This window comes from Gorilla gorilla, chromosome 3 (genome assembly GCF_029281585.2).
Source record: "Gorilla gorilla gorilla isolate KB3781 chromosome 3, NHGRI_mGorGor1-v2.1_pri, whole genome shotgun sequence".
NCBI classification, from domain to species: domain Eukaryota; kingdom Metazoa; phylum Chordata; class Mammalia; order Primates; family Hominidae; genus Gorilla; species Gorilla gorilla.
In genome coordinates, this window is record NC_073227.2 from 119,234,703 (window position 1) to 119,261,280 (window position 26,578).

Genomic DNA, 26,578 nt, shown 5'->3' on the forward strand with positions numbered 1-26,578 from the left:
ATGGAAGGCCTTGAAAGGAGGGTTGTCACGCATGTATGCCTAATAACAAGAACTATCACAAAAGATAGCAAAAAACATGACCTTACACAGAGGCTACTTCAACCTCATACAAAAAATACTTCTGTGAAAAATAAAAATACTTCTGTGAGCACATGTGCTGAGCAACTGCCTGTCCAACCTTGGACTGACACCATCCTTGTTATTGGTCTCTGTAGTCAAAGATAATTGTTTCAAAATAGTTATGTAATCCCCCTCATTTTTCATTGAAAAACCCTTTTACCTCCCAGAACATGCTCCCTGTATTCCCATTGCAAGGCTCAATCCCCAAAACTATCATTTTCTTTTATAGAGTCTCTCTCTGCCTGTTATTTAGGTTGACATAATCTGGTGTCAAGAAGTGGGACCAAAGTGAGCTCACCTTGATGGATCGGTGACCTCTGGAATCACATGAAGTTCCCACATTGAGCCCCTTTGAGCTCTCCAGTCCTACAGCTCACCTTTTCTGTCATGGTGAATCTCCTCTCAGGTTCTTGAACTCCCTCATTTTGGTGAGTTCTTTTGACTTTCTTTGGGATTTGTTTTGGATAATGGCTGCCTTAATAAAGGACCTTGTATCCCTCTTGAGACTAGAAAATACATTTTTTCTGACAAATCCTTTCTGGTACAAAGATATTTTATCTTTCTGGAGAGTATACTCTTCTGATATCTATAAAATTTACCTCATGTATTTTCTGGTGAGTTCTTTTTTTTTTCTTTTTGCATGCTTTCGCAGCCATTATACAATTCAGTGAGTCCTAGCTGAAATGTAAAATCACCTGAGAAACTAACCACTAAATTTGAGGCTTTAAAAAAAAAAGGTAAGAGAGTTTTTTTCTTTTTACCAACTGCTATAGGGATGTAACTCAGATCCAACCAGTGAATTTATGTTACTATATTTTACAGTCTCATGAATACATGTAAAAGTGAAAGCTATAAGATCTTTGTTAACATATGTGTTTATGCATGTTATATGTTGTGTATACATGGTAAAATCTGGCATAATTGACCAGAAATTCCTTAAGGAAGCCTATTTAGATTGGCTTAGAGATAAATGGGTACTCATGTAAAATTATATCTAAAACTGTTGAAATATGTAGTAATTAACCCAAATGCCTTTTCGTTTATGTGACTTAAGTGAATCTTTGATAAATAAGCTGGTTTTAAATTTATCAGTAAAATAGAAATGTTTTTAGAATTGTCAGCATACATTTTTGCCTGCACTTATTGTTCAGACAATTTTATATTTGTTCTAGCTGTTTTAAAGTGTCAGGATTTGACACACAGGTCATAAAACTATAATTCCAGCCTTAAAAGCAAAATGATCTTTGATGGTTAATACTGAGTGTCAATTTGATTGGATTGAAGGATACAAAGTATTGATCCTGGGTGTGTCTGTGAGGGTGTTGCCAAAATAGATTAACATTTGAGTCAGTGGGCTAGGGAAGGCAGATCCACCCTTAATCTGGTGGGCACCATCTAATCAGCTGCAGCTAATATAAAGCAGGCAGAAAAACATGAAAAGGAGAGACTGGACTAGCTTCCCAGCTTACGTCTTTCTCCCATGCTGGATGCTTCTTGTCCTTGAACATTGGACTCCAGGTTCTTCAGTTTTGAGACCTGGACTGGGTTTCCTTGCTCCTCAAGTTTGCAGACAGCCTATTGTTGGACCTTGTGATCATGTAAGTTAATACTTAATAAACTCCCCTATATATCTATAAACATATATATATATGTATGTATGTTACGTACGTATGTATGTATGTATCCTATTACTCTGTCCCTCTAGGGAACCCTGACTAATACAGTTTATGTCACTTTTTTTTTTTTTTGAGACGGAGTTTTGCTCTTGCCCAGGCTGGAGTGCAATGGCACGATCTCTGCTCACTGCAACCTTTGTCTCCCAGGTTCAAGTGATTCTCCTGCCTCAGCTTCCTGAGTAACTGGGATTATAGGCAAGCGCCACCATGCCTGGCTAATTTTGTATTTTTACTAGAGACAGGGTTTCACCATGTTGGTCGGACTGGTCTCGAACTCCCAACCTCAGGTAATCCTCCCACCTCAGCATCCCAAAGTGCTGGGATTACAGGCATGAGCCACCACACCCGGCCTACTTTTTTTTTTTTTAAGACAGGATCTTGCTCTGTTTCCCAGTCTGGAGTGCAGTGACACGATCATGACTCACTGCAGCCTCAACCTCTCAGACTCAAGCAATCCTCTCACCTCAGCCTCCCAAATAGATGGGACTTTTTTTTTCTTTTTAATTTTTTTATAGAGATAGGGTTTCACTATGTTGCCCAGGCTACTCTCAACCTCCTGGGCTCAAGTGATCCTCCCACCTTAGCCTCCCAAAGTGTCAGGATTACAGGCATGAACCATCCTGCCCAGCCTATTTTTGTGCAACTTTTTGATGAATAAGACTAGTTTAATATTGTTACTTTAGTGAAAACAGCTGTAATTTCTAAGTAATCAATAAAATATCCATGTACTTTAAAGTTCTTAAGGTGAACATCTAACATTCACATGCTGTAAAAATGGCTAACAGAAAGGTAACTTGAAATAATGATTAGCTCTGTGTAATATCTGTTTTCATAAGTAATCTAGGTATAATGATTAAAAAACAAATTAGGTAAATGAAAAGGGAATAAGTATTTATAAATGAACTTTTCATATAATTTGAGATCTTAAAGTTATGTTAAATAAGTAATAGTTATTCATTAAATGTCTGGGTCATAGCCAAATAAGATAAAATATGAAAACATTAATTACTGAACATAGATGCAAATTAATTTACTTTTGGCTTTTTTTTTTCTTTTTTGAGACAAAGTTTCACTCTTGTCCCCCAGGCTGGAGTGCAATGGCACAATCTTGGCTCACTGCAACCTCCCCCTCACAGGTTCAAGCAATTCTGCCTCAGCCTCCCAAGAAGCTGGGATTACAGGCGCCTGCCACCACACCCAGCTAATTTTTGTATTTTTAGTAGACAGGGTTTCACCATGTTGGCCAGGCTGGTCTCAAACTCCTGACGTCAGGTGATCTGCCCGCCTTGGCCTCCCAAAGTACTGAGATTACAGGCATGAGCACCATGCCCGGCCTTTTTTTTTTTTTTTTTGAGACAGGGACTCACTCTCACCCAGGCTGGAATGCATGATCACAGCTCACTGCAACCTCTACTGCCCAGGCTTCAGCAGATCCTCCCAGCTTAGCCTCCCCAGTAGCTAGGTCTACAGGTGTGAACCACCATGCCCAGCTAGTTTTTTGATTTTTTTTTTTTTTTTTTTTGAGCCAGAGTTGTGCTCTTGTTACCTGGGCTGGAGTGTAATGACGCAATCTCAACTAACTGCATTCTTCGCCTCCCAGGTTCAAGCGATTCTCCTGCCTCAGCCTCCCGAGATTCTCCTGCCTCAGCCTCCCGAGATTCTCCTGCCTCAGCCTCCCGAGATTCTCCTGCCTCAGCCTCCCGAGTAGCTGGAATTACAGGCATGTGCCACCATGCCCAGCCTTTGATTTTTTTTTTTTTTAAGAGATGGGGTCTCTGTATGTTGCCCAGGCTTGTCTTGAACTCCTGGGCTCAAGCGGTCCTCTCACCTCAGCCTCCCCAAGTGCTAGGATTACAGGCAGGAGACACCACACCTGGCCTACTTTTGGCTTCTTAAGTTTTAAAGAAAGAGAAAAGATATTTGGGCTTATTAATAAATACGTTCTGTTTCACATTGGAAAATTGTTCTATGAGAAAGCACATGTTTCTAGAGATTATGAAATACATATTCATAGGAGGTTGATGTATATCAGTTAGTTCAGAGTTTGCTTGCTTCCTGGGCTTTCACTAGAAATTAGGGTTACTGAGAGTTAAAAATTCTAATTAATGTATGTGATTCTGCATGCAAGATATATAAGAAATTAAGTTGTGTTTTTGATGAGAAAAACTTTGAAGATGAGAATTTTTTTAAAGAAAAGAATAGTTTTGTCTAAATTCAGAGGTTATTTAAGGTTATTTTAAAAGTAAATTTAGAAAGAAGATAGCAGCAAGACAGAAAGGAACCAGTAGGAAGAAGAGAGGCTTGCATAGAAAGTTATAGGTATGAAGACGTATTTTTGGAAAGGGAGGTTAAAAAGAGAAGAGGTTTTTTTTTGGTATGAGAGAGAATCTCAAGGGGTCAAAATCAAAAGAAAAAAAGTAAATTTTGTCCTAAAGTAAAATGACTGGTTGTTAAAGAAAGAGCAACTATAAATAGGACAAAACCAAAAGTCTGGGCAGGTCACAGACGGTCTGAGCTAGTTGTAAAAGGTTTGTGAAAGATGACTCTTATGAAAGAAATTTTGTGTGATCAAGTTGGCTAAAATTACACTTGGTTTTAGCCAAAAGGCTGAGAAGCGATGAAGTTGGCTAAAATTAGAAGAGAATTATTTATAAATATTTCTAAAGATTTAGATTTAATTATATGTATAATTAAATAAAAATAGCTACATATGTATACATATATATAAATATGTTATGGATACAAAACTAAAATTTTAGTTCCCTATGTTAGAAGCACTTTTTTTGGAGTGTTGATCTGCTCTTCATAAAATTTGTAAGAGGTTTTGATTTCTAAAATCGATTCTGAAATCTGTTTAAGTTTTTAACCATCTTCTGAACTAAGCTTTTTTCTGTTTTATAGTCTCCATTTAATTTCCATAATTCCAGGTTAAAAATGCTATCTTCTTCATTGAGAATAGTAATTTATTTTCTCAAAATAGAGTTTTTCTTTGGAAGCTTTTCAGATTCATATCTCAGAAGTTCAAAGTTTGCTGCATCTCACTGCATGTGATTTTCAGGTCAGGCATGATTACCTTCTGCTTCTCCTCTTTTTCTCCTTGAGAAGGTACTCTTTTTGTTTGGCTGGGGTGATGACTCTTGCCGTCAGCTTTTTTGTCAGCTCTTGTAACTTTTTTCTCCAGTCCTAACTCTGCTGTTGTGACCTGACACCGAATATGTTTGTCTTGAAGGCCTAGGAGAGCAATGCTTTCCTCCAATATAACTAGATTCTGTACTCTTGGCTTTTCTTGATGTGTCTGGATTGTTCCATGTAACCAGGCAATTTCACATGCTTCTGCTTTTTCTAAGAGCCATATATTCTCCCTGCTCAAGGGACTGGTTTTCTTGTTTACTTCTATGACACAGTGTACACTCATAACCTTGGACATATACTCTTCCAGTGTCTGATTGAATTCAAGTACCTTTATATCAAATCTGACTTCCAGGTTATCTGAATGTGCTTCCCATAAAGAAAAGCAATCACAATGCAGGAGGTTTTTCTTTTTGCTTTGGTAATTGGCCTAGGAAACAAAGATTTGGTGTTTTATCAAGATAATTCCTGCGTATCATATTGTTTTTATTAGGTTTTTTATTATGTAGGAAAACTGAGCTTTAAAAGAGTTAAAGCTTCTTTATTTGTTTTGTTTTCTTTTGTTTTTGTTTCTATTTTGCATCTATATAATATTCTGTATTTGCTTTTGAAATATTTTAATTACCATTCTGGTTAAGTGAATGACTATTATTTCACAATGACATGTGATCCCATTTTGATCAGATGTTTTAAACCTTTTGACATCTTTGGCAGGCTTCCTCGTATCAAAGCTCTAAATTAAGTTTTCTTGACCTACAATTAACTTTGAGATTTTCCACTTGGACCTCTGGAGAGCCTCCAATAATGTACTTCTCATCTGGTAGAAATGTTAATAATTAGGCTTATTAGATGTATTAAATTGTTTGGGAAGCATTGTCAAATAAATGATGTTAAATCTTTGTTAAAGTTATACGAATATAATATTGATATTCTATATATTAACACTGTGACTGTTCTAAAGATTATGTAAAATTTCTGAAAGTCTGATGATCCTGATGTGTTGCTGTCAGTCATGATTGTGGTTGTTATATTAAAATGATATATGAAATTTTCATATATCTGAATATAACTGAATTTCCTTGTCAATTGCTAAACTTTCATCAGATTTCTCCCCATGGTTATTCAAAGTCTCTGTCATCCACAATTTTGATTTTTCACTAAAAGCATCTGCATTCAGCTTGGGTATGGTGGCTCATGCCTGTAATGCCAGCACTTTGGGAGGCTGAGACAGGAGGATCACTTGCGACTATAGGTTCAAGATCAGCCTGAGCAACACGGCAAGACCCTGTCTCTATTTAAAATAAAATAAAATAAATAAAAAATAAGAGCATCTGCAATCAGATTCATGGAAAGACTCTAGCAAATGCTCTTGAATACAGGTTTCTGATAACTTTAAAATCAATGGCTCTAGTAAAAATTTACAGAATTCTAATGAAGAAACTGATGAGTTCATGAAACTGTTAATCAAGACCAAGTAAAACAAAAGTTAATTACATAAGATTGTATAACTGAAAAGGATAATGTTTTTATAACTTTTATTTGAAACATTGTTGGCTCTTTACTTAAATGTTTTGTTTTCCAGATTTAAGGAAACTTTTTCTCATAACTAGCTATAGTTTATGGAAACTTGATAATGCATACTTTTGTAATAAAATTGGAAGAATCTACTTTTTCTTCCTACTTGATTCCTCCAAAATTCCGAAACTATTTGTATTTTAGTTTAAATTTTTTTAAATCAATAGTTTTGGCCAGGCATGGTGGCTCACTCCTATAATCCCAGCACTTTGGGAGGCCAAGGCGAGTGCATCACCTGAGGTCAGGAGTTCCAGACCAGCCTGGCCAACATGGTGAAACCCCATCTCTACTAAAAAAAAATACAAAAATTAGCTAGGCGTGGTGGTGAGCCTCTGTAATCCCAGCTACTCGGGAGGCTGAGGCAGGAGAATCGCTTGAACCGGGAGGCAGAGGTTGCAGTGAGCTGAGATTGCACCATTGCACTCCAGCCTGGGCGACAAGAGTGAAACTCTGTCTCAAAAAATAAATAAATAAACAAATAAATGATAGATAAATTAAATAAAATAGTTTGCATAAGTTCAATAAGATCTTCTCTCTTTATAACAGGATACAGTTGAAAATGTTGGCTTTACTAGCAAGATTTTGACTGGGATGTTATATTTAAATAATTTAGGCCGGGCACGGTGGCTCATGCTTGTAATCCCAGCACCTTGAGAAGCCAAAGCAGGTGGATCACGAGGTCAGGAGTTTGAAACCAGCCTTGCCAACATGGTGAAACCCCATCTCTACTAAAAATACAAAAATTATCCGGGTGTGGTGGCCCGCGCCTGTAATCCCAGCTACTTGGGAGGCTGAGGCAGGAGAATCGCTTGAACCCAGGAGGCAGAGGTTATAGTGAGCCGAGATGGCACCACTGCACTCCAGCCTGGGTGACAGAGTGAGACTGCGTCTCAAAAAAAAAAAAAAAAAAAAAAAAAAATCATTTATAGGTACTTCAGGCAAAATCTGAAGTCTCTTTTGGTTTGGCTTCCCAGCCTCAAGTGGTTTTTAAATATGAGATTTCCACCAGGCGCAGTGGCTCGTGCCTATAATCCTAGCACTTTGGGAGGCTGAGGTGGGCGGATCACTGGAGACCAGGAGTCTGGGGCCAGCCTGGACAACATGGTGAAACCTATCTCTACAAAAATGCAAAAATTAGCCGGGCATGGTGGCACATGCCTGTAGGTCCAGCTACTTGAGACACTGAGCTGGTAGGATTGCTTAAGCCTGGGAGGTCGAGGCTGCAGTGAGCTGAGATCATGCCACTGCACTCCAGCCTGGGTAATAGAGCAAGACCTTGACTCAAAACAAACAAACAAACAAAAAGGAAAAAGAAAAAAGATGAAATTTCTATGTGAAAAATAACTATTCTTGCTGCACTTCTGTAAATGATCATACCAACATTGATGACACTAAATTATTTTACAAATAATTTTGTCTTTTTCTGATTGTTTTTAGTAGAAATTGGGATGACTGGAAAGAAAGTTATGTGTTTTTGTTGTTGTTGTTTTTTGTTGTTTTTAAAAAAAGCTGTAATACACCTGTGACTAGATTGTAGCCCTGTATCATCATGGTTGACCTCTGCTTAATTTGAAAAACAAAATTGTAGCCCTGTGCAATGTTTTGGGTTTTCGATATCTGCTTATAGACTAGATAGATCCTGAATTCACCTCATTCCTACGAATATCTGGCTACAACTATTCAACTAAGTTTAAGAATGCTCTGTTTTAGCTGGGTGCGGTGACTCCCAGCATTTTGGGAGGCCGAGGCGGGCGGATCACGAGGTCAAGAGATCGAGACCTTCCTGGCCAACATGGTGAAACCCTGTCTCTACTAAAAATACAAAAATTAGCTGGGCATGGTGGCGCGTGCCTGTAGTCCTAGCTACTTGGGAGGCTGAGGCAGGAGAATTGTTTGAACCCAGGAGGCGGAGATTGTAGTGAGCCGAGGTCAAGCCACTGCACTCCAGCCTGGTGACAGAGTAAGACTCCATCTCAAAAAAAAAAAAAAAAAAAAAAAAGGAACTGCTCTGTTTTTCAGGCCTTATAAGATGAAACTGAATAACTTTTAAGGGACAAATCTCATGCCTAATGTAAGGGCTTCCCCAAAAGTTCACTGGACCACCCAGTGCCAGGACCAGAAACATTCACACCAAAACCAGGATGTGAATTTGACAGTTTCATACTGTAGATGGGTTTTCCCAAGACAATGGAATAAGATTCTCCATCATAATGAGACTCTTATCCCTATTTTTTCTTTGCTTATGCCTACCTTTTGTCTTTGACAGGTGTAATGGAAATTTCACAATTAGTAGCTATTGCATGTAACTTGACAGAACCTGATCTAAGAAATCCTTTAGTTAGTGGGTAACTTTGGCAACATCCCTAATACAACTTTTTGTTCATATTATACTAAGGGTCCTTTTTTCTTTTCTTTTCTTTTCTTTTTTTTTTTTTTTTTTTTGAGCTAGCTCTCTCTGCTTTAATTCAACCAAGTCATGGAATGCTAAATAACAGGATTGCTACCTACTAGCTAAACAGAGATATCTGTATCAACACAAACACTACATGCTGTACCAGGATAAATTATTCTGGGGAAGTTGAGACCCAAATACACAAAATAAGAAAAGAAGCCATGGTCACAGCAGGTCTCAAATGGCCGGGTGCGGTGGCTCACGCCTGTAATCTCAGCACTTAGGGAGGCCGAGGCGGGCAGATCACTTGAGCTCAGGAGTTCGAGACCAGCCTAGCCAACATGGTGAAACCCCATGTCTACTAAAAATATAAAAATTACCCGGGCGTGGTGGCATGCACCTGTAATCCCAGCTACTCAGGAGGCTGAGTCAGGAAAGTCACTTGATCCCAGGAGACGGAGGTTGCAGTGAGCCGAGATCGTGCCACAGCACTCCAGCCTGGGCAACAGAATGAGACTCCATCTCAAAAAACAAACAACAACAACAAAAAAAACACCAGGTCTCATCCAATTTCCCATGGCCATTTGATTTATTCAATTGGTTGCCTTTAAGCATAGGTTCATGGCTTAAAACCATAATGCAAACTGGGATTATCATATTACTATTAATTTTACTTAGTGTTTTCCTTTTTAAACTTTGTCCCTGTTGCCTGTCACATTTCTGCAGATATACAACTCTTTGCAGAATAATGCTGGTCCAGCACTTTGAGATGATAGACAACACCTATGGAACACACAAAAACTTAACAATGGACTCCTGGCAGATTTAGCCTGAGAGTCACTTCCTCCAAACCTCCATTGCTAAAAAGGTTTTGCCACTGACTCTTAGTCATGAGTCACTCCCTCCAATGTAGGACTAGACAACAACCTGGGACACATAAGTCTTGGCATTGAGGGACAATCAAAACCTAACTCCATAGCTGGGTGTGATGGCATTTGCCTCCAGACCCAGTTACTCAGGAGGCTGAAGCAAGAGGGTCACTTCAGCCCAGGAGTTCAGTGCTATAGTGCACAGTGACTGAGCCTATGAACAGACTCTGCACTCCAGCCTGGGCAACATATCAAGACACTGTTTAGACTTTTTTTTTTTTTTTTTTTTTTAAGACAGAGTCTCACTCTGTTGCTCAGGCCGGAGTGCAATGGTGCAATCTTGGCTCACAGCAACCTCTGCCTCCCGGGTTCAAGTGATTCTTTTGCCTCAGCCACCTGAGTAGCTGGGGCTACAGGCATGCACCACCATGCCTGGCTAATTTTTGTATTTTTAGTAGAGACAGGATTTCACCATGTTGGCCAGGCTAGTCTCGAACTCCTGAGCTCAAGTGATCTGCCCGCCTTGGCCTTTCAAAGTGCTGGGATTACAGGGGTGAGCCACCATGCCTGGCCTACTTCTTTTAAAAGTAGGAAAAAAAAAACCCCCAAAAAACCAAGCCCTAACTATGGGATAACTGATCAGCAATGCTTGTAGAAAAATCTTTTGATCAAGAGGGGGACGTATGAAAGTTGTCAGGATCAAAAAGGAGTCACTTGTGTCAAACCCTGAAATATGGAGCCAGGGAAGGCCACAAAGGGAGGGTTGTCATGCTTGTATACCTGATAAGAACTATCACAAAAGACTGTGAAAAACCACAACCTTGCACAAACGCCATCACAACCGTACACAAAAAATATTTCTGTGAGTACATCTGCCTAGCAACTGCCTGTCCAGCCTTGCACTGATGCTACCCTTGTTATTGATTCTTGTAATGAAGAATAATTGTTTACAGACACTTATGTAATATTTTCATTTTTTCTTTAACAACTCTTGTCTTTCATTACCTCCCTGAATATGCTCACCATGTTCCCATTGCTATGCTCAATGCCAAATAAATATTATCAATCCTGAATAATTATCAATAAATATTTTAAAAATATTTTATATGTAATATATGTATATAAGAATATATATTTATAGTATATATAAATATTTATAATATAAAAGTATTCATGTTTTACTTTTTTTTGAGACAAAGTCTCATTCTGTCACCCATGCTGGAGTGCAGTGGCATGAACATGGCTCACTGCAGTCTTGGCCTCCTGGGCTCAAGTGATCCGTCCACCTCACCCCTCTGGGTTGCTAGGACTACAGATGTGCGCCACTATGCTTGGCTAATTTTTAACAATTTTTTGTAGAGACAGAGTCTCCTTGTCTTGCCCAGGCTGGTCTGGAACTCCTGGCTCAAGTGATCCTCCTGCCTTGTGAACCTCCCAAAGTTCTAGGATTACAGGCACTTACACGTGAGCTACTGCACCTGGCCCTATTTATATATATTTTTTAATCCACCCATCTGCACACTGAGAGTGTGTGTGTGTATTTAATTATTTTTTATGCAGTTTCATGTTTTTAGATCTTAAGTTTAAATCTTTGGATTATTTAGCAATTTTTTTGGTTTAATGTGTTATATAAAAACCCTTATATAATGTGTTGTATAAAAACTTTTATGTAAAAACCTGTATTTTTTCTGAACTATTATCCAATAGTACCATGATGTTTTCTTTCTTTTAGTTTGTGTACTTGTTTATTATAGTAGACTTTTTCCATGGTTCATTTATGAGCAGTTCTGTCCAAATCTGCTTTTCACCCAAAAACTGTTGGTGAATTCTGCTTGACTGTCCACTCTCTTTTTACCTGGGAACTGTAAACTGTACCATAATATTAGAAATGGGTATATTCTCTTTGTAATAACACCTACACTATACTCTGTGATACGTAGTATGTACAAACTCACCTTCTGGAACCAGAATGTCTGATTGTGTCTGTTGCTTACCATCTGTGTGCCCTTGGACTTCTTTTTTTTCTCTTTTTCTTTTTTTTTTTTTTTTTTTTGAGACAGAGTCTTGCTCTGTCGCCAGGCTGGAGTGCAGTGGCGTGATCTCAGCTCACTGCAACCTCAACCTCCGCCTTTTGGGTTCAAGTGATTCATATGCCTCAGCTTTCCAAGTAGTTGGGATTACAGGCACGCACCACCACACCCAGCTAATTTTTGTATTTTTAGTAGAGACGGGGTTTCATCATGTTGGCCAGGATGGTCTCGATCTCCTGACCTCATGATCCACTTGCCTCAGCCTCCCAAAGTGCTGGGATTACAGGTGTGAGCCACTGCGCCCAGCTGCCCTTGGACTTCTGAACTTTTCTGTGGCTGAGTTTCCTTATCTGTAACAGGAGACTAGTTAGGATTGAATGAGTTAATGCTTGTAAGATGTATGAAATGGTTCCTGGTACATAGTCAAGGCTTTGTAAGTTTTAGAATTAGGATTATCCCCTTCTATGGCTTAAGAGAGAGAGGAAGAGGGCTGAAGCTATGGGAAGCTTGAGTATTTTGTGGGTCTTGGTTTCTGATTTAGAAATGAACTCAGTCTTGCTCAGAGACTGTGTTCCTAACCTCTAATGTTTTTGTCTCTCTATTTTTTCTTCAATTTAGTCCAAATTCTTCTGTATTTAAGAGATGTTTCTCAAAGTTTAAAAAATTTTTTTTAATTTTTAATATAAAAAACTCCAAACATTACACAAAAGCTGGAGGAATAACAATAAATCTCATTTACCCATCATCCAGTTTCATTTTTTTATGTTATTTTTATTCCATTTTTTAAGAATAGAGACGGAGTCTCACTATGTTGCCCAAGCTGGTCTTGAACTTCTGGGCTCAAGTGATCCTTCTGCTTCAGCCTCCCAAAGTGCTGGGTTTTGAAGGCATGAGTCACCATGCCCAGTCTATCATCCAGTTTTAATTGTTACTGTCTTATGGCCTTCATAGTTCTTGGTATGTTGGAAGGATTACTTGAACCCAGCGGTTTGAGACCAGCCTGGATGATATAGAGAGATCCTATCTCAAAAAAAAAAAAAAAAGTTATTAGTATAAGGTTGAGAACTCTTCCCTAGTTTCCACATAGATGGTGCTATTGTTCCTAGCACCTAGGAGAAGGAAGCTTTGTGGGTCTGTACCTATCCTTTCAGATTTGCTGTAGGTCATAAACCCAATACTTGAGCTATCATGATTTAACCACTTTTTCTTGCAACCGTAGCAGCTCATCAGGCTGTTATATCTATCTCATCCTCTTTATTTCTACTCTAATTGCCCTACTTGGACCTTCACTGCTTTTCATCTGAATTATTGCAACAGCAGCCTAATTGGCCTTCCTGTATTCAGACCTCTATATTCAGTCCACCCTTCATACTGTTAAAAGTTTATTATTTTTTTTATATCACAAGCCTAATTATGGCACTCTGTTCTAGAAGCCAAGCAATTGCTCTCGGTTGCCTATGGAGTAAAATTCAAATGGTCTTTTTTTCCACAAGAACATGAGATGGGCCTTTTCAGCCCTTCACTAGAGTATCTTTCACTATATACCATAGTTCCTCAATTCTAACATGCCATTGATTATATGACTATATATTATGATTATATGTCATTGATTTAACAAAAGCTTTTGGGTCAGGGACCAAGAGGCACAGTGGAACCTACCCATCAGTGATAAGATACATTGTGATTTCACAATTATGAAAATGTAGAGGCATATTAAATGATTCCCGTAATCACAGCAACAGTATTAAGGTAACAGCAAGAAATGGATGGCATATTAACCTGCGTAATTATAGGAGATTTTTAGTAAGGTAATTATTTGCAGACATGGGCAAAGTTTAGGGAGCCAACAGGACATGGTATAGTATTCCCAGGCTGGCTTTAGGGTGAGTTGGGGACTGTTGCAACTGAATATCTAGGTATGAAGGCTGAGGGGAAGGAACTCTGCCAGAACCCAGAGAGAGAAGTGTACAGAGCAGGACTCTAGACAAAAGTTGCGGACTTCAGTAGAGAGAGTGAGTGAGCCATGGAAACATGGTAGGGAAGGGGCCAAAGGAATAAAGATCTCGAATACTTCACTCTCTCCCCACCCTCTTATCTCCAAGCTAGCTAAAGCCATCTCGAATCCAGAGGATAAACAAGTCCACCGATGCAGGTAAGCTTCCCAGGGCACAAAGCATTATGGAGAAGAATGGAGCACAGTGGGGAGGGAAGCCAAAGGCTAAATGGACAGTGTCAGGCACATCCTCCATTCGATTTACTCTCCATCTTATTTTATTTATTTATTTATTTATTTATTTATTTATTTATTTGAGACAGAGTCTCACTCTGTCTCCCAGGCTGGAGTACAGTGGCAAAATCTCGGCTCACTGCAATGTCTGTCTCCTGGGTTCAAGGGATTCTCCTCTCTCAGCCTCCTGAGCACCTGGGGCTACAGGTGCGTGCCACCACACCCGGCTAATTTTTTTTTCTTTTTTTTTTTTTTAGTAGAGATGGGGTTTCACTGTGTTACCCAGGATGGTCTCGATCTCCTGACCTTGTGATCCGCCCACCTCGGCCTCCCAAAATGCTGGGATTACAGGCGTGAGCCACCACACTCAGCCTACTCTTCATCTCAAATCACAGATTAAATCTCTACATACCTGAATATTTGCCCGCTTGCTGTTTATTTGGCCTTTGAGCTCAGCTTAATTTTCACATTCTCCATGAAGCCATCTCTGACTTGTTTAGTCAATTTGTCCTCTGATGTGTTCCCATAAAACGCCACTTAAAAGATTTAAACTTTAGATGGTCCAAAAGGAACCGTTGATGTCAGGACAACCATAAACCAAATTTTATCTCATGGGGAAACATGAGATTGGATGAGTGACAAAAGAGGCTTTGAAAATGTAGAACTGGGAGTGATACAAGGAAAGAAGAAAGTCCCAAGGAGAGCCATCCTCTTTGTTAGTGATGAAACAATGAAGGAATACAGCACAGATGAAGATGAAGTTGATGGCCTAGAGAGGAAAATTTTTTGCCTACTCTTGACCCAGAAGAAGAAGGAGGTGGAGGAGGTGGAGTGAAGGAAGAGGAGGAGAAAAATAGGATGTCTACAGAAGCAGAAAGACAGTACCAACAGAGGAGGAGGAGGAAGAGGAGGAGAATGTAGGAGCAGAAAGACAATATCAACAGAATAAGGCCAGGTGTGGTGGCTCACGCCTGTAATCCCAGCACTTTGGGAGGCTGAGGCTGGCGGATCACGAGGTCAAGAGATCGAGACCATCCTGGTCAACATGGTGAAACCCCATCTCTACTAAAAATACAAAAATTAGCTGGGTGTGGTGGTGCGCCCCTGTAGTCCCAGCTACTTGGGAGGCTGAGGCAGAAGAATCGCTTGAACCCTGGAGGCAGAGGTTGCAGTGAGCTGAGATTGTGCCACTGCACTCCAGCCTGATGACAGAGTGAGATTCTGTCTCAAAAAAAAAAAAAAAAAAAAAAATCCAACAGAATAAATTGCAGACTGATTCTGTTGTTCAGACAGATCAACCAGGGACAGTGGTATTCAGTTCATTTGGGAATCTCAATTTTGAAATGGAGGGAGACAGTGAAGTAATTATGGAAAGCAAACAAAATCTCGTCTCTTTTCTACCACAAAATGAAATGACTATCAAACTTCAAACCCTAAGGGTTTTATTTTTTTATACCAGGAACTTTCACATTCTCTGCTCAGTGAGACTTAATGCAATTATTTATATTTTAAATTACTTAAGTAATCTGGAAAAGGGAAATATTTCTTCATTCTTAGGCTCTATTCAGCAAAAGCCAAATCTGAAATTTGTACCATTTCTGCTGTGTGTTGAATTAGTGCTTTGGTTTAAAATGATCTTTTAAAAAAGTTAAGGACACCCTAGAGCTTCAATTGCCAATTTAAAAGTTAAATTATCAAGGTTGTCTTATTTGTGCATTTAAAAAAAAAATAGAGGCCGAGCGCAGTGGCTCATGTCTGTAATCCCAGCACTTTGGGAGGCCGAGGCAGGTGGATCACCTGAGGTTGCAAGTTTGAGACCAGGAGTTCGAGCCTGGCCAATGTGGCGAAACCCCGTCTCTACTAAAAATACAAACATTAGCCAGGCATGGTAGCAGGTGCCTGTAATCCCAGCTACTGGGGAGTCTGAGGCAGGAGAATAGCCTGAACCTGGGAGGCGGAGGTTGTAGTGAGCTGAGATCATGCCTCTGCACTATAGCCTGGGTGACAGAGTGAAACTCTGTCACAAAAAAATAAAGAAAAATAGGTAAGTTGCTGATTAAGGCTAATTGGAGCTGATAATCCCACAATCTCAGATTTAAATGAGGATTTTTTTTCTCCTAGATTTTCTCATGTTATCCCTCACATTTATATATCTAACCATTAATTTCACACTAAGGATGTTTCGCTGTATAATAAAAGGAGTAAGATGGGAAAAAAAGATTTAAGCTTTACACTTTCTAATGAGTTGTCTATATACTTGTCTTTGCTGATATATCATAAACTCTTTAATAGTAAGGGACATTTTACAATCATTGTGTCTTTCCCCTTTCCCTGAAAACACACAAACCCACCTGCCACAATGTCTTCTACTTAGAATCAAACACTTCAGAGCTGGAAAAAGTCCTAGAAACATCTAATCCAATAATCTTATTTTATAGGTGAAGAAACTGGGCTCAAATCAGTGTTGGTAAAGGGCTCAATAAATGCTAATTGAAGTGAAAGTGAAAATTCAGCCCCAGAGGGTCAACAAGTAGCTTCAAGAGGGCTTTGAAAACAAGTAGAGAAAAAAATCACTCTCATGTGGTAAACTTATGGTGCCCAGTCACCTGGAATATGGTCTGTGATTTCACTTTTCACTGAGGTTTTGCTTTTATTTTGTAAGAAGAATGAAATAAGCTAATGCATGTGAAGTATCTTAGCCAAGGGCCTGGGACATGATAAACTTGGAAATTGGGGCCAGGCGTGGTGGCTCACGCCTGTAATCCCAGTACTTTGGGAGGCTGAGGTGGGCAGATCATGAGGTCAGGAGTTCGAGACCAGCCTGACCAACGTTGTAAAACCCCATCTCTACTAAAAATACAAAAATTAGCCGGGGGCCTGGTAGTGCACGCCTGTAATCCCAGCTACTCAGGAGGCTGAGGCAATAGAAGTGCTTGAACCCGGGAGGCAGAGGTTACAGTGAGCCCAGTGGGCGATGGAGCGAGACTTCGTCTCAAAAAACAAAAAAAAGAAAAGAAAGAAATTGGTTAGTTCTAGAAAGATTACAGTGAGATAACTTTCAAGAATTTAGAAATAATAAAAGAAATAAGGTTTTCCTCTGATACTTGAAACTTAAGCACAAATAAATTATGAAACATTTATACAATCTAGTAATATGTACTTGTTAAAATGATAACATACATTTGCAGTTATTGACATGGGCAAATGTCTGTGATATATTTTTGAGTACATAAGGTAAGTAACAAAAAGGCATATACTTACAGTATTTTTTTTTTTTGAGAGGGAGTTTTGCTCTTGTTGCCCAGGCTGGAGTGCAATGGCACAATCTCGGTTCACTGCAACCTCTGCCTCCCGAGTTCTCCTTCCTCAGCCCCCTGAGTAGCTGGGACTACAGGCATGTGCCACCACGCCCAGCTAATTTTGTATTTTCAGTAGAGACAGGGTTTCTCTATGTTGGTCAGGCTGGTCTCAAATTCTCGACCTCAGGTGATCCGCCTGCCTCGGCCTCCCAAAGTGCTGGGATTACAGGCGTGAGCCTTCGCACCCGGCCATTTTTTTTTTTTTTAATTAAGGGAGATCTAAAAGGATGTTTTCCAAAGCATTAACAGTGACTTTAACTGAATAGTACATCTCTGGTAAATTTTACATTCTTTATGCTGTAGTGTAATATTTAAATGTTTTACTACCAGTTTGTGTTGTTTTTAAAATCAGAAAATTAATGTTGTTTTCATGTCAAAAGCAAAAACCAGTAATGGGTGAAGTCACCTCAAATAGCAAGACTCTAAACTAATTTGATTGGACTGTAAAAGATGGATTAGACTGTAACAGCATTAACATATACAGAGTATGAATGTGTTGGCGAGTAGGGGACGTGTCAGCTATTGAAGCACTGAATGCAAAGAATCAGAGAAACAAACTTAGGCAGTGATGATCCATGCACTGTGAAAGAAAGGGAGAATCATAGCCAATGGGGAGGCCTTATTGACAAGGGGTATGTATCTCAGGCACTCCCAGCCAAATGGCATTGAATTATAACAAAAGAGAGAGAGTGAGAGGAGAAAAAAATACAACAGATATACCAGGTTATAAATGAGAAAAGAGATGCACTCAAAAATCCGAAAAAAATTATATTACATGAACATGTAATATGCAACTTTATGGCAAAATTTTGAACAAATTAGCCAAGAAGAGTCATGACCAAATAGACTAGTAACAACAGAAGTTGTTGAGAAGATGGTCAAATAATAAACTCTCCCCAAAACAAACTACACAAATGGTTTAACTGATAAACTATTTTACATCATATTTCAGGGAACAGATACCATATATTCTATTTAGATATTTTGGAGCAAATAGAAACAATGGAAAACTTCTCAATATTAGGAGGCTAAGATGACTCTGTCATCAAAACTGATTAAGAACAGAAATTAAAATGGAAAATAATTCCAAATAAAATATTAGAAAAATATACCAGTCATGTCTCAAAGTGAGATTTATTTCAATAATAAAAAATAATCTGGCTCTCCCTCTCCCTCTCCCTCTCCCTCTCCCTCTCCCTCTCCCCTTTCCACGGTCTCCCTCTCATGCCGAACCCTCTCCCTCTCTTTCCACGGTCTCCCTCATGCCGAACTGAAGCTGGACTGTGCTGCTGCCATCTCGGCTCACTGCAACCTCCCTGCCTGATTCTCCTGACTCAGCCTGCCGAGTGCCTGCGATTGCAGGCGCGCGCTGCCACGCCTGACTGGCTTTCGTATTTTTTTGGTGGAGACGGGGTTTCGCTGTGTTGGCCGGGCTGGTCTCCAGCTCCTAACCGCGAGTGATCGGCCAGCCTCGGCCTCCCGAGGTGCCGGGATTGCAGACGGAGTCTCGTTCACTCGGTGCTCAATGGTGCCCAGGCTGGAGTGCAGTGGCGTGATCTCGGCTCACTACAACCTCCACCTCCCAGCCGCCTGCCTTGGCCCCCCAAAGTGCCGAGATTACAGCCTCTGCCCGGACGCCACCCCGTCTGGGAAGTGAGGAGCGTCTCTGCCTGGCCGCCCATCGTCTGGGATGTGAGGAGCCCCTTTGCCTGGCTGCCCAGTCTGGAAAGTGAGGAGCGTCTCTGCCCGGCTGCCATCCCACCTAGGAAGTGAGGAGCACCTCCTCCCGGCGGCCATCCCATCTAGGAAGTGAGGAGTGTCTCTGCCCGGCCGCCCATTGTCTGAGATGTGGGGAGCGCCTCTGCCCGGCCGCCCCGTCTGGGATGTGAGGAGCACCTCTGCCCCGCCGCCCCGTCTGGGAGGTGAGGAGCGTCTCCACCCAGCAGCCACCCCGTCTGGGAGGGAGGTTGGGGTCAGCCCCCGCCAGGCCAGCTGCCCCGTCCGGGAGGGAGGTGGGGGGTCAGCCCCCTGCCTGGCCAGCCACCCCGTCCGGGAGGTGAGGGGCGCCTCTGCCCGGCTGCCCCTACTGGGAAGTGAGGAGCCCCTCTGCCCAGCCAGCCGCCTCTTCCGGGAGGGAGGTGGGGGGGTCAGCCCCCCGCCCAGCCAGCCGCCCCGTCCGGGAGGGAGGTGGGGGGGTCAGCCCACCGCCCGGCCAGCCGCCCCATCCAGGAGGTGAGGGGCGCCTCTGCCCGGCCGCCCCTACTGGGAAGTGAGGAGCCCCTCTGCCCAGCCAGCCGCCCTGTCCAGGAGGGAGGTGGGGGGGTCAGCCACCCGCCCGGCGAGCCGCCCCATCCGGGAGGTAAGGGGCGCCTCTGCCCGGCCACCCCTACTGGGAAGTGAGGAGCCCCTCTGCCCGGCCAGCCACCCCGTCCAGGAGGGAGGTGGGGGGGTCAGCCCCCCGCTCAGCCAGCCACCCTGTCCGGGAGGTGAGGGGCACCTCTGCCCGGCCGCCCCTGCTGGGAAGTGAGGAGCCCCTCTGCCCAGCCACCACCCCGCCTGGGAGGTGTACCCAACAGCTCATTGAGAACGGGCCATGAGGACAATGGCGGTTTTGTGGAAATAGAAAGGCGGGAAAGGTGGGGAAAAGATTGAGAAATGGGATGGTTGCTGTGTCTGTGTAGAGGGAGGTAGACATGGGAGACTTTTCATTTTGTTCTGTACTAAGAAAAATTCTTCTGCCTTGGGATCCTGTTGATCTATGACCTTACCCCCAACCCTGTGCTCTCTGAAACATGTGCTGTGTCCACTCAGGGTTAAATGGATTAAGGGCGGTGCAAGATGTGCTTTGTTAAACAGATGCTTGAAGGCAGCATGCTCGTTAAGAGTCATCACCACTCCCTAATCTCAAGTACCCAGGGACACAAACACTCTGCCTAGGAAAACCAGAGACCTTTGTTCACTTGTTTATCTGCTGACCTTCCTTCCACTATTGTCCTATGACCCTGCCAAATCTCCCTCTGCGAGAAACACCCAAGAATGATCAATAAAAAATAAAATAAAAAAAAAAAAAAAAAAGAGGCCCCACAGAAATCCCTTGCCCCTTCCACATGCGAGGACACAGCGAGAAGGTGCCATTTATGAACCAGGAAGTGGGCCCTCACCAGACACAGGATATGCTGGTGCCTTGCTCTTAGACTTCCCAGCCTCCAGGACTATGAGGAATAAATGTCTGTTGTTTGTAATCCAAAAAAAAAAAAAAAAAAGAATTGTAATTCCCATGTGATGAAGGAGGAGCCTAGTGAGAGGTAACTGAATCGTGGGGGCAGACTTCCTCCTTGCTGTTCTCATGATGCAGCTCTCACGAGATCTGGTTGTTTAAAAGTGCACATCACTTCCCCCTTTACTCTCTCTCTCCTGCTCTACCATGTGAAGAAGGTGCTTGCTTACCCTTTGCCCTTCTTCCATGATTGTATGTTTCCTGAGGCCTCTCCAACCATGCTTCCGCTACAGTCTGCAAAACTTTGAGTCAATTATACCTCTTTTCTTCATAAATTGCCCTGTCTCAGGTAGTTCTTTATATCAGTGTGAGAATGGACTAATACAGAGTCATAGAAGAAGAGGAGAGTGAAAAAAAAATCACAAGAAGAGGAGATTGAGAAAAAAATAAGAAGAGGAGAGTGAGAAAAAAACAATAAAGAAATAATTTCTTGAACCCGGGAGGCAGAGGTTGCAGTGAGCCAAGATCAGGCCACTGCACTCCAGCCTGGGCGACAGAGCAAGACTCCATCTCCAAAATAAAAAATAAAACAAAAAACAATGGTTGAGAATTTTCCAAAACTAATGAAAGACATTAACCCACAGAATCAAAGAGCTGTATTCAATCTAAGAAGGAATAAAATACAAACAGTAAAAAAAAAAAAAAAAAAAATCTGGTCGGGTGCGGTGGCTCATGCCTGTAATCCCAGCACTTTGGGAGGCCGAGGTGGGCATATTGCTTGAGGTCAGGAGTTTGAGACCAGTCTGGCCAACATGGTGAAACCTCGTCTCTACTAAAAATACGAAAAAATTAGCTGGGCATGGTGGCATGCACCTGTAATCCCAGCTACCCAGGAGGCTGAGGCAGGGGAATTGCTTGAACCAGGGAGGTAGAAGTTGTAGAGAGCCGAGATCTCACCACTGCACTCCAGCCTGCGTGACAGAGCAAGACTCTGTCTCAAAAAAAAAACGAAAAAAAGAAAAATAATCCACTCTTTGAAAGCCTGTCATGTATGTATATGTTATGTACAAAGTCAATCACATTAAACAGTTAAAGGAAACAGTTCATGAATGCATGTAGATAATGCTGAAAATATATTTAATACAAATTAAGTGCCAACCTCAGATTCAAACTAGAATTGCAGGCAGCTCCCTTACCATAATAATAATTACTTACATGAAACCAATAGCCAATGTCATACTTAACAATGAAATACTACAGGCATTCATCTGAAGCCAGCCCTGACATTTGCATTCTTTTCTCTTCTTTCTTTTTTTTTTTTTTTTTTGAGACGTCATCCCGCTCTGTCGCCCAGGCTGGAGTGCAGTGGCGCGATCTCGGCTTACCGCAAGTTCCACCTCCCGGGTTCACACCATTCTCCTGCCTCAGCCTTCTGAGAAGCTAGGACTACAGGCGCCCGCCATCATGTCCGGCTAATTTTTTTGTATTTTTAGTAGAGACGGAGTTTCACAGTGTTAGCCAGGATAGCCTTGATCTCCTGACCTTGTGATTCACCCGCCTTGGCCTCCCAAAGTGCTGGGATTACAAGCGTGAGCCACTGCGTCTGGCCTCCACTCTTTTGAAAATCTTTACCAAGGTAATATTTGTATAATTTACTATGTGGTTTAACTTAAGTAAAGTTTCTGAAGATGGCCCAGAAACTTAAATACCTACAGGGAAAGGCAGGGTGCATAAATGGATGAAGTAGCCAGGATATTATAAAATATTCTTTGCCAATGCTATGGTTTGAATGTGTCCTCTCCAAAATCCATGTTGAAACCTAATCCACACTGTGGTGGTATTAAGAGAAGGGGTCTTTTGGGAAGTGATTAAGTCATAAGGGCTGTCCCCTCATGAATGGATCAGTGCCTTATAAAAAGGCTGGAGGGAAACAGCCTGGGTCCTTTTGCTCTTCCCTCCCTTCCTCCATGTGAAGACACAGTGATCAAGGCACCATATTGGAAGCAGAGACGAGGGCCCTCACCAAACACTGAACCTACTGGCACCTTGGTCTTGGACTTTTCAGCCTCCAGAACTGTACGAAATATATTTCTATTATTTATAAATTACACAGTCTCAGGTATTTTGTTACAGCAGCACAAATGGACTAAGCCACAAAAAAAGAAAAAAATACAATCTTCTATTTCCAAGAAACATATAACATGTTTGTATAAGACCTTATTTTCCTCTGAACTTTACCGCAATAAATACAGCAACATAACTGTAGTAATAAGTAGCAATTGACAACAGCACGAATCTGGGAAGCTCTACAGGTTGATAGCCACTCTGTGCTTGCTGCCAGAGTGAGCGCTTGCATCTACAGGTAAGATGCTGAGGCAGAAGCAGAAACATACACAGAAGGTGAGCTGGAGGTGGACTCTATGAGTTCGAGTCTTAACTTGCTGGTATCTGTGTACCATATCTGTTGTAGAAATAAGGGGTGGGCCCCAGGGATGTGATATGAGGCATCATAACTGTCTGTTTACACTGTCCATTTATGAAATGGAATAAATCATTCGGAAAAAAAAAAAAAGTCCTGGCTCACACCTGTAATCCCAGTACTTTAGGAGCCTGAGGTGGGCAGATCACAAGGTCAGGAGCTCAAGACCAGCCTGCCCAATATGGTGAAACCCCGTCTCTACTAAAAATACAAACATTTGCTGGGCGTGGTGGTGGGCACCTGTAATTCCAGCTACTCGGGAGGCTGAGGTGGGAGAATCACTTGAACCCGGGAGGCAAATGTTGCAGTGAGCTGACATGGTGCCACTGCACTCCAGCCTGGGTGACAAGAGTGAAACTCCATGTCAAAAAAAAAAAATACAAAATACAAAAATTAGCTGGGCATGGTGGTGTCCACCTGTAATTCCAGCTGCTCAGGAAGCAGGAGAATCACTTGAACCCGGGTGGTGGAGGTTGCAGTGAGCCGACATGGTGCCACTGCACTCCAGCCTGGATGGCTGAGGGAGACTCCGTCTCGAAAAAAAAAAAAGTTTAGTTTTTAGCTTATTAAAACATATTAGTTCAAAATCTTTTAAGGTTTTTTTTTTAACTTAAAATGAAAAGTACTCATACATAAATTAAAGGTGTAATAATAATGATCACATATACTTTGCTATGTGTCAGCTGGTTAGTTGTTCCAGAAAGATTATGGTGAGATAACTTTCAAGAATTTAGAAATAATAAAAGAAATAAGATTTTCCTCTGATACTTGAAACTTAAACACAAATAAATTATGAAACATTTATACAATGTAATAATATATACTTGTTAAAATGATAACATGCGTTTTTAGATATATGTAGGCAACATTTTTAGGATATATGTGTGAAATCTCACCCAATCCTCACCACAATCCTGCGAGACAGGCACTATTATTATTATTATTATTTTTTTTTTTCTGAGACATACTCTCGCTCAGCCCCCTAGGCTGGAGTGCAGTGATGCAATCTTGGCTCACTGCAACCACCATCTCCTGGGTTCAAGAGATTCTCCCGTGTCAGCCTCCCGAGTAGCTGGGATTACAGGCACACGCCATCATGCACGGCTAATTTTTGTATTTTTGTAGAGATGGGGTTTCACCATGTTGGCCAGGCTGGTCTTGAATTCCTGAACTCAGGTGAGTCTGCCTGCCTCGGCCTCCCAAAGTGCTGGGATTACAGGCGTGAGCCATCACGCCCAGCCTTTTGTTATTGAGTTCTATGAGCTACTGACAGCTTTCTAAATTATTCTAAGATTCTGGATTTCAATGATTTATTATTTTTGAAAAAATTTCTGTAAAGTTGCTGAAAACTGCAAGTCTATAATTATACATATTAGACTAAGCAGTTGGCTCTGACAAAATGAAGTGGATTTTGTTTTTCTCATCTCAACAGCATTTTTAATCATTATGTTGTCACTTGCTAATGTCTATAGGGATGTCTTGGTTCTCTTTCAATGGCGGAGACAGCATATGTGTTTGTGCATTACTTGAAGATCTTCCACTCTACCAGATGAAACTGGGAAAGGACAATGTACCAAATAGTATCCAAGCACAGAAGGGAATCTCAATTTGAAGTTAGGTGAATTCCCGACATGAACAGGGATGTCTGGCCCAACAGGAACCACTTTTATAAGGAAAAATTTCCCTCTTGGGAGAAATCACAATGAAGAAAAGCTGAGTCAGAAACAATAAACTTGAGTTTGTAAGAGAGCCTTCGTAGGAGGATAATAGTGCTCTGTAGGCAGGCTGGTGGCTATCATTCAGTTTCTTAGCATATACAAGTCCCCTGAGTGGGTGTCTGGGACCTAGAGAAAGAGTGGTCTGTAAGTAAAAATTGAAAGTACTGTTTCACTGAAAGTTGTAAAACGCTGATGCCACTGATTTGAATTCCTCCTGCAGAATTGAATCCAAGAGGAAGAGAAGCATCCTTCCTTCAGTGCCTTTGTGGTGGTGCTTGGTGAGAGATAGTGGTGAAGGCATTGCCTAAAGAGAGAGGCACTAACAGGCAGAGGAGTGGTTGAGACCAGTAAGAACTGCCCTGCCTGGTGGAGCAGAGGCAGAAGCTGATGCCCAGGCTCTGCAGCATCTATAGGGAACTTGGTGCCTGCAGTGCTCATCAAATGATCCAGAGGCCTCCTTGAACACTGCAAAACCCAGAAGAAATTACCATGCCAACGGAGCAGAACCAGATCCTTTGGGGAAACACAGCGCTGGTGGAAGAACTATAGCTCCAGTAAGCAAATGTGGTGCCTGGTGGGTGGTTGCTGAATCAGTGTGTGTTTGTGAGCATATGTGAGACACCCACTGAAGATGCCTAAAAACACCTCTAGAAACTGACATTTTAAAAGGAGACTGAAGTCCTGCATTATGCAGGTGCTGTGAGCCTGTGACTATTGGGTTATTCCACTTAATGTGACTTATTTGTATCTACAAGCTAGTGGAAGCTGGGTGCCATAGTTCAGATATTTTTTCCCCCAAAACCTCATGTTGAAATTTGATCCCCAGTGTTGGAGATGGGGCCTAATGGAAAATATCTGAGTCATGGAGGTGGAAGCTTTATGAATGGATTAACCTCCTCACTGTGGGGGTGGTGAGTTCTTACTCTCTTAGTTCCCATGAAAGCTGGTTGTTAAAAAGAGCCTTGCAGGGCGCGGTGGCTCATGCCTGTAATCCCAGCACTTTGGGAGGCTGAGGTGGGCGGATCACCTGAGGTCAGGAGTTCAAGACCAGCCTGGCCAATATGGTGAAACCCTGTCTCTACTAAAAATACAAAAATTAGCCAGGTGTGGTGGTACATGCCTGTACTCCCAGCTACTTGGGAGGCTGAGGCAGGAGAATCACTTGAACCTGGGAGGTGGAGGTTGCAGTGAGCTGAGATTGCGCCAGTGCACTCCAGCCTGGGTGACAGAGAGAGATTCCATCTCAAAAAAAAAAAAAAAAAAAAAGCCTGGCACTTCCTCTCTCTGTCTCTTTCATTCCTCTCTCACTGTGTCTCTGCACATACCAGCTTCTCTTTGCCTTCTGCCATGAGTGAAAGCAGCCTGAGGCCCTCACCAGATGCCCAATTTTGAACGTTCCAGCCAGCAAAGCTGTGTGCTAAATAAACCTCTTTTCTTTATAAAATACTCAGCCTCAAGTATTCCTTTATAGCAACACTAAACAGGCCAGGTGCAGTGGCTCATGCCTGTAATCCCAGCACTTTGGGAGGCAGGGGTGAGCCCATGTGTTCAAGACCACTGTGGACAACATAGTGAGACCCTGTCTCTACAAAAACAATTTAAAAATTAGCTGGGTATGGTGATGTGTGCCTGTAGTCCTACCTACTCAGAAGGCTGAGGCCAGAGGATCACTTGAGCCCAGGAATTCAAGGTTGCAGTGAGCTATGATCATACCACTGCACTCCAGCTTGGGCAACAGAGTGAGATCCTATCTCAAAAAAAGATAAAATAAAATAAAATATAACAAC

At 41.8% G+C, this 26,578-nt stretch overlaps 1 long non-coding RNA gene across 3 annotated transcripts; it reads left to right on the forward strand.

Annotated features, from left to right (window-relative positions):
- Window positions 1-383: 383 nt before the first annotated feature.
- On the forward strand, window positions 384-26,200 carry LOC129533042 (uncharacterized). Of its 3 annotated transcripts, XR_008679056.2 has the most exons (4): window positions 390-548; window positions 773-857; window positions 18,654-19,299; window positions 25,012-26,200. It is a non-coding gene; the product is annotated as an uncharacterized lncRNA (long non-coding RNA). The 3 variants fall into 3 exon arrangements; XR_008679055.2 differs by lacking the exons at window positions 18,654-19,299; window positions 25,012-26,200 and adding an exon at window positions 13,894-14,048 and having other exon boundaries at window positions 384-548; XR_010133434.1 differs by lacking the exons at window positions 18,654-19,299; window positions 25,012-26,200 and adding an exon at window positions 3,397-3,494.
- Window positions 26,201-26,578: the final 378 nt, after the last annotated feature.